The sequence below is a fragment of the Coenobita brevimanus genome, chromosome 23, assembly GCF_032717465.1.
Source record: "Coenobita brevimanus isolate Jiangsu-jjx chromosome 23, ASM3271746v2, whole genome shotgun sequence".
Lineage (NCBI taxonomy): Eukaryota > Metazoa > Arthropoda > Malacostraca > Decapoda > Coenobitidae > Coenobita > Coenobita brevimanus.
The window spans coordinates 55,869,294-55,882,376 of NC_136976.1; the positions used below are offsets into that span (position 1 = coordinate 55,869,294).

General features: G+C 40.9%; 1 protein-coding gene across 1 annotated transcript in view; it reads right to left on the bottom strand.

Moving 5' to 3' along the window:
* LOC145392717 (4'-phosphopantetheine phosphatase) overlaps window positions 1–13,083 on the bottom strand; it is a 274,959-nt gene that overhangs the window by 172,108 nt on the left and 89,768 nt on the right. The gene's annotated exons all lie outside the window — the stretch shown is intronic.

Genomic DNA, 13,083 nt, shown 5'->3' on the forward strand with positions numbered 1-13,083 from the left:
TTAGTATATAAACTTTGTGCAGAAATTAGCTACAGCACATTACACACCCAGCATTTGGTTCTCATGTGGCAGTTGGATGTTTGAATATGCTACTTTCTTATGAAATTTTTGTTTTTACCAGAGATAAGCATTCAAACAGCAGTGACAATGTACACATATTTTACTTTTAATACTTATTATAAATATTCTAATACTGTACAAATATTAAATAAAGGCCACTGCCAAAATAATTCACTCAGTTTAGGAGAGGCATTAGCCTCAGGAACAAAGTAGCCACACCTTCTGATTTAAAAAATACAATGCAGAGGAACGCTTACTACTAGAAAAGAGATGAAGTATGATTATTATTCCTAAAAAGAGCTGATAGTAATGATAGGGTTGAAAGTGTAACCATATGCTGGGACAATTTGTGTTGTAAATTATAACAAAACACACTGTCAACACTCTCTTGGAACAATATTATACAGTAAAATATCTAAGAAGTGCACAACTGTGGTACACTTATTCACTACATGATGTATGAGTTCTTGGATCAGCAGACAGTTACTGGTAAGTATTAGGCTGGATTCATTTCACACACAACCACCTCATGAGTGTGTGTGTGTGTGTGTGTGTGTGTGTGTGTGTGTGTGTGTGTGTGTGTGTGTGTGTGTGTGTGTGTTTACCTAATTTTTTACCTATTTGTGATATACAGGAAATGAGCTACGCTGGTGGGGTCCCATCTCTGTTTCTCAAGAAGTCAAATTTAGCTTTAAACTCATTCAAGTTTTTAGACTGGACAATCTTTTTTTCCAGGCTATGCCACAGGTCTTTACATCTATAAGGAAAACTATATTTCTTGCTATCCTTCACGCAGCTTGGTTTCTTCAGTTTCATTCCGTGTCCTCTCGTTGCTCTCTTATCCCATAAAAACAGATCTTCTTTGTCAATTTTATCTACTCCCACCATGGTCCTGAACACTGTAATCATGTTGCCTCTCTTTCTCCTTTCTTCTAAGGAAGGCAAATCCAGCTTTTCCAGCCTCTCTCTGTACGACAGATCTGCCAGACTGGGGACCATTTTGGTTGATGTTCTCTGTATTCTCTCAATCTTGTTTATATCTTTCTTTTTGTATGGGGTAAACGCAAGGAAATACCAGTTAGAGACAGGGAAGGAAATTTATTGACCAAAGATGGAGATATTAAAAATAGATGGAAAGAGCATTTTGAGACAGTTCTTAATAGACCAATACCACCAGAAGAGGATATACCGTCTGCTCAGGAAGATTTAAATATAGAAACAGGAGAGTTGAGACTTGCAGAAGTGGAGAAAGCAGTAAAACAGTTAAAGAATAATAAGGCACCAGGGGAGGATGGTTTATTTCCGGAAATGTTTAAAGTGGAGGGGGATAGATTAATAATGATCTTGACCAAGCTATTCAATAAGATATGGGTGACGGGGTTACTACCATCAGTTTGGAAGAACGGTGTAATTGTTAAAGTTCCGAAGAAGGGAGACCTGAGTGAATGTGGTAATTGGAGGGGAATCTCTTTGTCACCGATAGCTTTGAAAGTTTTCAGTAGAGTGTTGTTAAATAGGTTGGAGCCGGTGGTTGAGGGTATTCTGAGGGATGAACAGGCTGGTTTTAGAAAGGGATGTGGTTGCAATGATCAGAACTTTATAGTTAGGCATTTGATGCAGCAAGTTAATGAAATGAGAGTACCGTTAAGTCTTTGTTTTGTTGATTTTGAAAAGGCTTTTGATAGTGTTTCGAGAGAGACTATGGGGAAGATCATGAGACATTATGGAATACCAGAAGAGTTTGTGAGGGTCATTATGAACATGCATGAGGACACATTTTGTACAGTGATGGTTGATGGTTGTCTGAGTGATTCGTTTGAAGTCAAGTCCGGAGTAATTTAAGGTGGTGTTCTATCGCCTTTACTATTTATATTGGTCATTGATTACATCATGAAACGTATTGGAACAGAAACCGGTGCAGGTATACTTTGGGGAGAGAACAGGAAACTTTTGGATTTAGATTATGCAGATGATATAGTTTTGATTTGTGATGGGCCAGAAGAGATGCAGAGAGTGTTGGACTGTTTGGTGAGTGAAGGTTGCAAGGTGGGTTTGGTTATTAATTGTGGAAAAACTGAAATAATCAATATGAATATGGAAAATGCGCAGGAATGTGTAATTGGAGGTATGGTTGTAAAGCAAGTTGATAGGTTTAAATATTTAGGTACGTATTTAGCCAAGGATGGTTCTTTGAACTTTGAATTCGAGGAAAGGTTAAAGAAGGCTAATCAGGCAATGGGAATGCTTAAAAATATTTGGAATAATAAAAATTTTTCTGTGCATACAAAAATCAAACTTTATAAGGTAATGGTTAGGAGTACTGTATCTTAATTTATGGACACGAGTCTTGGTACAGCACAGTGACTATGGAAAATAAATTCTTGGTGTTTAAACAAAGCACTTAGAAGAATATTAGGAGTTAAGTGGTGGGAAAGGATACCAAACAGTAGAATTAGAGAAATAACGGGAGTGCAGCCGGTCGATGAATATGTTAGGTTCTCACGATGGAAGTGGCTAGGACATGTGTATAGGAGACAGGGAATAGTACGGGGTACACCAGGGTGGGTGGCACTTGGTAGGAGAGGTAGAGGAAGGCCAAAAGAGACGTGGGTGAGGACAATGAGACGGGAAGCTGGAGATGAGTGTTGGGGAGATCTTGAGGAGTTAGCACAAGATAGGATGTGGTGGTGTGAGTTCATCGAGGCCCTATGCATCCCCGAGGGTGCCACAGGAAATGATTGATTGATTGATTGATTTTGTATGGGGACCACACTACTGCTGCATATTCTAACCTGGGGAAAATCATGGCCACTAACAATTTTTTCATCATCTCCTCATCCATATAATGAAAAGCTACTCTTATATTAGTCAGGAGTTTATATGTCTCTCTAACTGCCTCGTTAATGTGTTTTTCAGGTGACAAACTGTCCTGGACCAGCACTCCCAAATCTTTCTCTTCTCTCGCTTTTGTGATTGATTCATTACCCATCAAATAATTCAATGATGGCCTACTGATACTTTTACCCATTTCCAATATTTTACATTTCTTTGCATTAAATTTCATTTCCCACATCCGGCTCCAAGCGTGTATCCTATCCAGATCCTCCTGCAGCATTTTACAACCCTCCTCAACCTCTACCTTCCTCAAGATCTTTGCATCATCAACAAACAGACTTGCATAACAGTTCACTCCGTCTACCATATCATTTACATAAATCAGGAACATTACTGGCGCCAACACCGAGCCCTGTGGGACTCCACTTGTTACTTCCCTCCATCCAGACATCCTATCCTTTATTACTGTCCTCATTTGTCTGTTTCTCAAAAAGTCTCCCATCCATTCCAGGAGGTTCCCCTTCAGACCTCCTATATGCTCTAGTTTCCACATTAGTCTCTTATGGGATACCTTGTCAAAGGCCTTCTCCAAATCCAAATACACACAATCCACCCAACCATCTCTCTCCTGTAGCACGTGTGTGTGTATGTGTGTGCGAGTGTGCCAACAACTGGTCTAAGGGCTTAAAATTTTATTCTGCCATGAGACCTTGACCTCCGACTGATTGGTTTAAAACTGAATTACTTTACTACTTTACTTCTGCCTAATTTTTTACTCTTCCACCAACAGTGGTTCAAATCAGATCATAACTGTTTGAACTGACACTGCCCATTCACCTTGACCTTTGACCTTTCTGACCTTGAAATTTGATTGATTACTCTGAAAATAAAATATCTTTATCCTGTTTTAACCTGAACCCTTTCACAAAGGCTATTCTACATTGGATAAAAAGCTGTTTTAAGTTGACCTTGCCATGTAACCTTAACATCTGACCTATTGTTTTAAAAATTATACCAAGTTAGACTCTGGTTATCATCAACTCATCCACCAAGTCTGATCTAATGTAAATAAGGTCAAAACTGCATTAGCCATTTTGTTCACCAACACACATGGGTATACCTATGATTCTGCCCTGTGACTCTGACCTCTGACTGATTGTTCTAAAATATGAATTGACACATTTCTTAACCTTAACCCTTCCATCGAGAGTGGTTCAAACTGGACAAAAATTGAGCTGAATTTGCCTTGTGACCTTGATCTATGACTGTCCTCAAAATCAAATCTTTTTATTTTTGCCTTATCCTTTACCCCTCCACAGAGTTCGGTTGAAACTGAATTCGAGCTTTTATAAGGATCTTGCCCAGTGATTTTGACCTTTTAACTATGTAATAGTAAAAAAAAAAAAATCTTTGGTTGACCCTCAGTCTTTTCACTAAGTTTTGTTAAAAATGGATAAAATGTTTATTCTGTTACACACACACACACACACACACACACACACACACACACACACACACTCTGAACTTTGACTTGCCTACTGACTGACTTATGAAAACTGAATCATTTTATTCTCACCTTAACCTCAACATTTCCTCCAGGTTTGGTCAAAACTGGATAAAAACTATAAGCTGATTTTGCTCGGGCAAACTTGCACCTAGCCATGTGACCTTGACCTCTGATGCACTGTTCTAAAAAACAACAGCTATACTCACTGACTGACTCTCAACCCTTTCATTAGCTTGGTTAAAACTGGATAAAATCTGATAGACTTATATTGTTTTCTCTCTCTCTCTCTCTCTCTCTCTCTCACACACACACACACACACACACACACACACACAGCCAAGCTAAACAAAACCCTCTGAGGAAACTTATCCTTTCAGATACAACTGTCAGATGTTCTTAAAAACTGCTGCGAAGCACAAACAAGGGTGGGTAACATGAACCATTAATGACTGTATGGGGACTGCCAAGGAAACCCAGTTACAAAAGGGGAAGTTAAGAAGTCTCCTGACTACTGCAAAAGAGAGGTGGTCTGCATATAAAGAATTATATGAGAAGCTGGATGCAAACATTCTCAAAGCTATGATGAAGATTTAGACAGCAGAATATACTAAACATGAGAAAATATTGAATAATTTATAAATTATTTAGATTTGAATCATTTATAAAGGCTTCAACATGCTTGTATACATCAGCCTTGGCCACCTAATGCTGAATTTCCAAACTGCTCAATCTCTGGCAGCCTCCTTATTCAGTCCTTTATTCCCGAGGTCTCACTCTGTGACTTCATCCCAGGTCTTTTTCAGTGTGCCTCTTGCAACCCTACTCTTGATGTTCAACTTCTCACTTTCTGCACTCAACTGTCATCCTCTATCCTCTCCACAAGCCCAATCAATCTCAATCTGCCCCTCCTCATCACAGCAACAATGCACTCCAGTCCCATCCTTCCTTTCAACTTTTAAATAATAAACCTAGGCCTCCCTGGCCTCACATTCAAATGTGGAACTGAATAAAGATCAAACAGCAAAAATGCACAAGTAAACAGCGAATGTATTCTGTAAGGCAACACTAACTAAGCTATCCCCTCCAAAATTAAATGGTAAACAGAACTGGATCACATACTGGGATAAAAATATTTAGTCCATCCTCACAGATCAGATCTCTCGAATGTTAATAAATTATATTACCTATTACAGTAGGAAAAAGGCACATCCTATAAACTAATACGAGATTGTCTGCAGATGATAATATGTATGAAGTGACTGACTATTCTTAGAGATCATTACAAAGACAAGGAGCAGATTATTACTAAATTAGTCAAAAGTTTAACTGAGCTACCTGCTCCCAAGCATGACACTAACTCCTTGCAAAACTTTCAGGCTATAGTAAGTTGTAATTTGAAGGCCACAGATATTTGAGAAAACTGCAAGTGTCAATATGATAGTTGCAAAGATATCTAACCAAGTAATAAAGCCAGCTGCAGTTCCAAAAGCAGAGGTAAAGGTAATACAGCAAATGATAACCAGATAGTACCTGTACCGATTCTCTTTGCATAAAAGACCTTTATTTCTGCTGATATTGTGAAGGTACTGACATTACCTACAGTATGTAAGATTAATTAGCCATTACTGGGTTTCTGACCAATAACGAATCACAGACATTTGATCTGGTTAAACCATTAATCCAGCTAGGTAGGTACAAATGCTGTATCACAACATCTGTACTGGAGTAGATGGACACAAAGATTTATATAAAAGGGCTGGGGGTAGGGGGTTTATCAAGAATACTCCCCCAGCATCCCCGCTTGTCGTAAAAGGCGACTAAAAGGGTTGGCGGAGGGTTAGTGCCCCTCCCTGGAAAACAACTAACTAGAAAAACAAACAAGAAGCCTCGGACAAGGACTTATCAAGCGATGACGACCCAGGACTGGACAAAGGACTTGGTAATGGGTACATGGAATGTAAGAGGAGTGAATGATGAGATGAAAGAGAGATTGTCCAGGTGCTTGAGGGTGCGAAAGTGGATGTATGTGGAATAACTGAAACAAAATGGAGAGGAGAAAGTGTGAGAGAATGTGAGTATGGATGGGGTATATGTGCAGGAGCAGGTGAGAATGAGAGGGCAAAGGAAGGAGTATGTATAGTTGTGAGTAAAAGATGGATGAAGAGCATAAGACAGTATGGATCAGTTGGGTCAAGGATTGTGTGGGTAAAGTTGAAAGTTGGAATACAAATGTGGGCGATTCTGTGCATGTATGCGCCAATGCAAGATCGTGCTAGAAGAGTGAGAGAAGAGTTCTGGACAAATGTAGAAGTGTGCATGGAAAAGTTTGGAAGGAATGAGAGAGTGTTTTTGATCAGTGATATGAATGGTAAAGTTGGGAATATGAAGGTGGATGGAATAGTTGGTGAGTGGGGTGTGCCTGCTGAGATAGATGAGAATGGGAGTGCATTAGTGGACATTTGTGCTGGGAGGGGGTTGGTGATAGCCAATACCCTCTTCAGGCATAAAATGATACACAGGTATACATGGCGAGTGATAAGAAGGGTGGGTGGTGAACTGAATGAAAGGAAAGCAATGACTGATTATGTGTGTGTGGATGAAAGGATGGGAAGATGTGTAATGGATGCAAGAGCTTATAGAGGTTGGGGGAGTGGACTTTCTGACCACTACTTGGTGGTGGCCAGAATTAGGATTCAAGTAAGATGGAAGAATAGAAGAAGGGAAAGGTGAGAAGAAGGAGTAGTTGCAAGGAGAGTGGAAAGGTTACAAGAGGATGAGAAAAAGGCAGAGTATAAGACAGAAGTGGAGGAACGATTGGGCAAATATGAATTGGAGCAGATGGGAGACGAGGAAGGTGTGTGTAGGATATTCACAGAAGAAATATGTGCAGCATGTGATGTGGTGCGTGGAAGGAAGAGAAGACGGAGGGGGGTGCAAGGAACAACGTGGTGGACTGACGAGGTGAGACAGGCTGTGGCACAAAAGAAGAAAGCATACAATGAATGGATGAGAAATAGGGGCGTGGAAGAAGTTGAGAGGCGGAAGAGAGAGTTATATGTAGAAAGAAAGAGAGAGGTGAAAAGATTAGAAAGAGAGAGTAAGAAGAGAGTGGATGAGGAATTTGGAAGGAATTTGAGTGTAAAGTGGAGGGACTGTAAGAAAATGTTCTGGAAAGAGGTGAAAAGAGTAAGACAGGGTGGAAGTGAAGTTAGCAGGGGAGTGAAAGATAAAAATGGTAGATTACTAGTGGAGAAGGGAGAAAAAGTGAGCAGATGGAGAGAACACTTTAAGGAATTGTTGAACATAGAGGATGGAAGTAATGCAAGTATAAGTGGCTGGGGAATGGCTGGGAGAAGGAGGGAGGTGAGAAGACAGGAAGAAATCAATAGGATAGAAGTTGTGGAAGCAATGAAGAAAGTTAAATCGGGGAATGCCCCAAGAATTGATGGAGTGTGTGGTAAAATGCTGAAGCATGAGGGAGAGATAGTAGTAGAATGGATGTGGAAGATGTGCAGATTGGCCTGGGAGGAAGCTAGAGTCCCGGAGGATTGGAAGTGAGGTATAATTGTTCCCTTGTAAAAAGGAAAAGGGGAAAAAGAAGTGTGTGGTAATCATAGGGGCATTTGTCTTCTTAGTATAATAGGAAAAGTGTATGGTAGGATACTTATTGACAGAGTTTGAGAAAGAACAGAGAAATTAGTTGGAGAAGAACAGGGAGGCTTTAGGAAGGGAAGAGGTTGTGTAGATCAGATATTCATTCTTAGATCTTTAGTGGAAAAGTTTCTAGAGAAGGGAAAGAAGTTGTATGCGGCTTTCATGGATTTGTAGAGAGCATATGACAGGGTGGATAGACAAGGTTTGTGGAAAGTGTTAAGAATATATGAAGTAGATGGGAAGTTGTTGAATGCTGTGAAGAGTATGTACGATGGTGCGAAGGCTGCAGTGCGTGTGGATGGTGAACTAAGTGAATTTTTCTCTTTGAAAGTTGGGTTGAAACAGGGATGTGTCATGTCTCCATGGTTGTTCAATCTGTATATGGATGGGGTAATAAAAGAGGTACAAGGTAGGGTAGTGGATGTTGGAGTGGCCCTGGTGAGAGAGGATAGTGTTTGGCAACTCCCTGTACTGTTGTTTGCAGATGATACTGTGTTGTTGAGTGAAGATGAAGGGGAGCTTCAAGGCTTGGTGGATGAGTTTGGGAGTGTGTGTAAGAAACGGAATCTAAAGGTGAATGTAGGGAAGAGTAAAGTGATGGTCTTTGAGAAAGGTGAAGTCAGTGAATGTACAGCGAGGTTGGATGGTGAGGAATTGGAAAATGTGTGTACGTTTAAGTACTTCGCTCTTTCTTTACCCCTGCACAATTGTTGACTCTATACAGGGGTTTTATCCGCCCCTGTGTGGAGTACAACTCTCATGTGTGGGGAGGCTCCCCACATACAGCCCTTCTCAATAGGGTGGAGTCAAAGGCTTTTCGTCTCATTAACTCTCCTCCTCTTACTGACTCCCTTCAACCTCTGTCTCTTCGCCGCACTGTTGCATCTTTATCTCTTTTCTATCGCTACTTTAATGGTCACTGCTCCTCTGAACTGTCTGCTTGCATTCCTCCACCTCTACGACGGGCGCGTAGCACCCATCTGGCAGCAAACTCTCATCCCTTTTCTGTCCAACTCTCTAATGCAAGAGTTAACCGTTACTCCCAGTCTTTCATTTATGCAACAGGTCAGCTCTGGAACTGTCTCCCTCTGTCTGTATTTCCTGCTGCCTATGATCTCCAGTCTTTCAAACGCAGTGTGTCCAGGCATCTCAAAATGATCGGATCTTGAATTTGGCTCTCTATTGTATTTTGTTTTTCTCTTTGAGGGAACTGTTACTGCGGGCTCATGGCCTTTGGTTTCTTCTTCCTCGCATTAAAAAAAAAAAAAAAAAAAAAAAAAAAAAAAAAAAAAAAACTTGGGTAGTGTGATAAGTATGGATGGAGGGTTGGAGGGTGAAGTGCTTGAAAGGGTACAGCAGGGAAGAAAGGTTGCTGGTTCTTTGAAAGCAGTGATAAGAAACAGGGAAGTGAGCATGGAAGTGAAAAAGTTACTACATGACAGTATTGTGATACCAACTCTAACATATGGAAGTGAAGCTTGGACGTTGTTGGAAGGACACAAGTCAAGAGTGAGAGCAGTGGAAATGAGTTATTTAAGAGAAGCCTGTGGAGTCACATGGAGAGACAGGCTGACGAATGAGGATATAAAGGAGCGTTGTGGTGTGGATGTGGATGTGATAGGAAGCGTTATGAGGAACACACTGAGGTGGTTTGGCCATGTGGAGAGGATGGAGGGTGAAAGACTAACGAAGAGAGTGTATGTGAGTGAGGTGGAGGGGGGAAGAGGGAAGGGGAGGCCGAGGATGAGATGGAGGGATGGGATGGAGAGGTATATGAGAGAGGGGGGTGTGAGTTGGGAGCAGGGCAGTGAAATGGCGGGGGACAGGGCAACTTGGAGGCAATTTGTTTGTGGACACCCCAAACGGGACTGAGGCGTCTGGCAATAGATAGATAGATAGGCTGAAGGAAACTTCAGATCATGCAGGGAGCCTACGAGTAAAGTTGGCTAACCATAATACAGCATTCATTCTGATACAGCAGGTCCAATAAAACTGATAATAGGACAAGACTATTGTGGAAGATTCCTTATAGGACTTTCAAAGAAGGAAATGTTTTGAGGTTCAAGAGCCCTGAGGGTGACATCATTTTCTATCTATCTATCTATAGCCCGATGCCCTAATCCCACAAAGGGTGGCTGCAGACAAAACGCCTCCAAGTCGATCTGTCACCCACCATTTGACTACCCTCCTCCCAACTCACTCCCCCCTCCCTCATATACTTCTCAACTCCATCCCCTCACCTCATCCTTGGTCTTCTCTCCCTCCCTCCACCTCACCTACATACACCCTTTTTGTCAGTCAGTCATTCTCCATTCTCTCCACATGTCCAAACCACCTCAGTATATTTCTCCTAATCTTCTCAACCACATCCACATCCACCCCACGGCGTTCCTTCACTTCTTCAATCGTCAACCTGTCCCTCCATGTCACTCCACATGCTCCTCCCAAGTAACTCATTTCCATTGCTCTCACTCTTGATTTGTTCCCCTCTTGCAAGGTCCATGACTCACTTCCATATGTCAGGGCAGGGATCACAATATTATCATGCAATGACTTCTTAACTTCCATATTCACCTCCCTATTTCTCATCACTGCCTTCAGTGAACCATCAACCTTCCTTCCCTGCTGTACCCTTTCAAGCACTTCATCCCCACACATTCCATCCTTACTCATCACACTACCCAAGTACAGTACTTGAATGCACACACATTCTCCATAGCCTCACCATCCAACCTCACTGTGCATTCTGTGACTTCATTCCTCTCAAACACCATAACTCTACTCTTGTTTACATTAACTTTCTGATTCCTCTTCCTACACACCGTCCCAAATTCATTCACCAAACCTTGCAACTCCCATTCATCTTCACTCAACAATACTGTATCATCAGCAAACAGCAACACTGGAATCTTCCAAATCTCACCCTCATTCATTAGAGCCACCCCCACATCCACTGCCCCACCTTGTACCTCCTTTACAACCCCATCCATGTATATATTAAACAGCCATGGAGACTTCACACAACCCTGTTTCAGTCCCACACTGAGATCGAAGAACTCACTCAGCTCACCATCCACTTGCACCGTAGCCCTAGCTCCTTCATACATACTCTTCACAGCACTCAACAATTTCCCCTCCACTCCATATATTCTCAATACCTTCCAAATACTTTGTCTATCTATTCTGTCATAAGCTTTCTCCAAGTCCATGAAGGCAGCATACACTTTCTTTCCCTTCTCTAGATACTTCTCCACTAAACATCTTATAACAAATATCTGATCTACAAACTCTTTTCCTTTCCTAAATCCTCCTTGTTCTTCTCCAACTAGGTCCTCTGTTATATACCTAACCTTATCAGTGAGTATTCTACCATATATTTTTCCAGTCACACTAAGAAGGCAAATACCCCTATGGTTACCCCATACTTCTCTCTCCCCTTTTCCTCTGCATAAAGGAACAATTATACCTGATTTCCAGTCCTCCAGAACCCTTCCCTCTTCCCAAGCCAATCTACATAACTTCCATATCCACTCCACTACAATCTCACCCCTATACCTCAGCATTTCACCACACACTCCATCACTTCCTGGGGCCTTTCCCATCATTTTGGGTCCATTAAATTTTGTAAACAGGCCAGAAAAGAGGTTAATTTGGTAGACTCAGTACAGTATTTGTTACTCCTACTCAGTAATCATTTGTGGCTTGAATAAGGAGCCGAGTTGGAACCTACTCAAATAAACTGTTTTATAAATGAGAACACTGAACCAGTTCATAAACTGTGGGATTTAGATAGTACTGAAATGCATCCTGAAGAATCCATGTCCAAAGATCAAATAACAATGGACTTATATACTAAACTAAATTTGCAGAGTGCAAAGATGGATGATATTGGGTAGGTTTACCTTGGAAGCTGTACAGCCCTGAACTATCCACAAAGTATCACTAAAGTTCAGTTAATTCCCTCTTAAGAAGTTTGAAGGATAAACCTAATCACCTGACAGTTTATGACAACATTATATAGCATCAATTGAGAAACAAATTCATATAAGAAGCTAAGAATCTGGTTAATCATACGGATGACAATAATTGCATCTCCATGCAATCATTAAAGATTCAGTGACAATCCCTATCAGTACAGTTTTCAATTGTAGTAGCAAAGCATCCAAGGCTGAAGCTAGTCTTAATGACTATTTATATTGTGCACCAACATTCACAGAAAAACTGGGAGATATTTTAATAAAATTCAGAAAAAAATCACATGCTTACACTGCAGATATCAGTAGGGCTTTTCTCAAAATTAGATTAAAAGAAAAGGATAGGAGATTACTAAACTCCCCAGGCCTCAAAATCCACCACTCTGATAGTCCTCTGAAACTTATCATTTCAGAACGGAGCTTTCAGGCTCTTGCACAAGTCCATTCCTGTTATGCAACATACTAAAGCACCATTTTCAGAATGCCAAATGTCCCAAAACAGGACAGTCATTTTATATGGACAATATTCAAGCTGTTACAGAAATTGAAACAGAGATTTGAAGGCTTATGAACTGGTGAACCGAGACTAAGGAAAGGCAAGTTTACCTTTGCAAAACCGGAACACCAATTCACCACTTCCAAAGGATAAACTAAGAACGGACTAACCAGAATACGATATCCCTAGTTTTCAGAAAATGCTGAGACTTAACTGGAATGTTCATTCTGATGAGCTGAGCTTGAAACCTGTTAAGTTTTTCCTGAAGTTACTTCCACTAAAATGTCCTTGTTACGTCAAGTTTCTATGCGATCTAATCCACTGGGACTGCTAAGTCCTGTAACTATTAGGGAAAACTGTTCTGTAAAAGAAGCCTGGTGTGGGAAATTTGGACAGAGACACTAAGCTGGATGAAGAGGTATGAAAAAAATTGAATCATTAAGGGAAGAATGTGAAAACTCAGCTATGATATGCATTTCCACACAGATAGGAAACAATAAACAGCCTAACTTGAATACAGTACACCCCTACTTTACCATACCCCACTAGACCAGAAA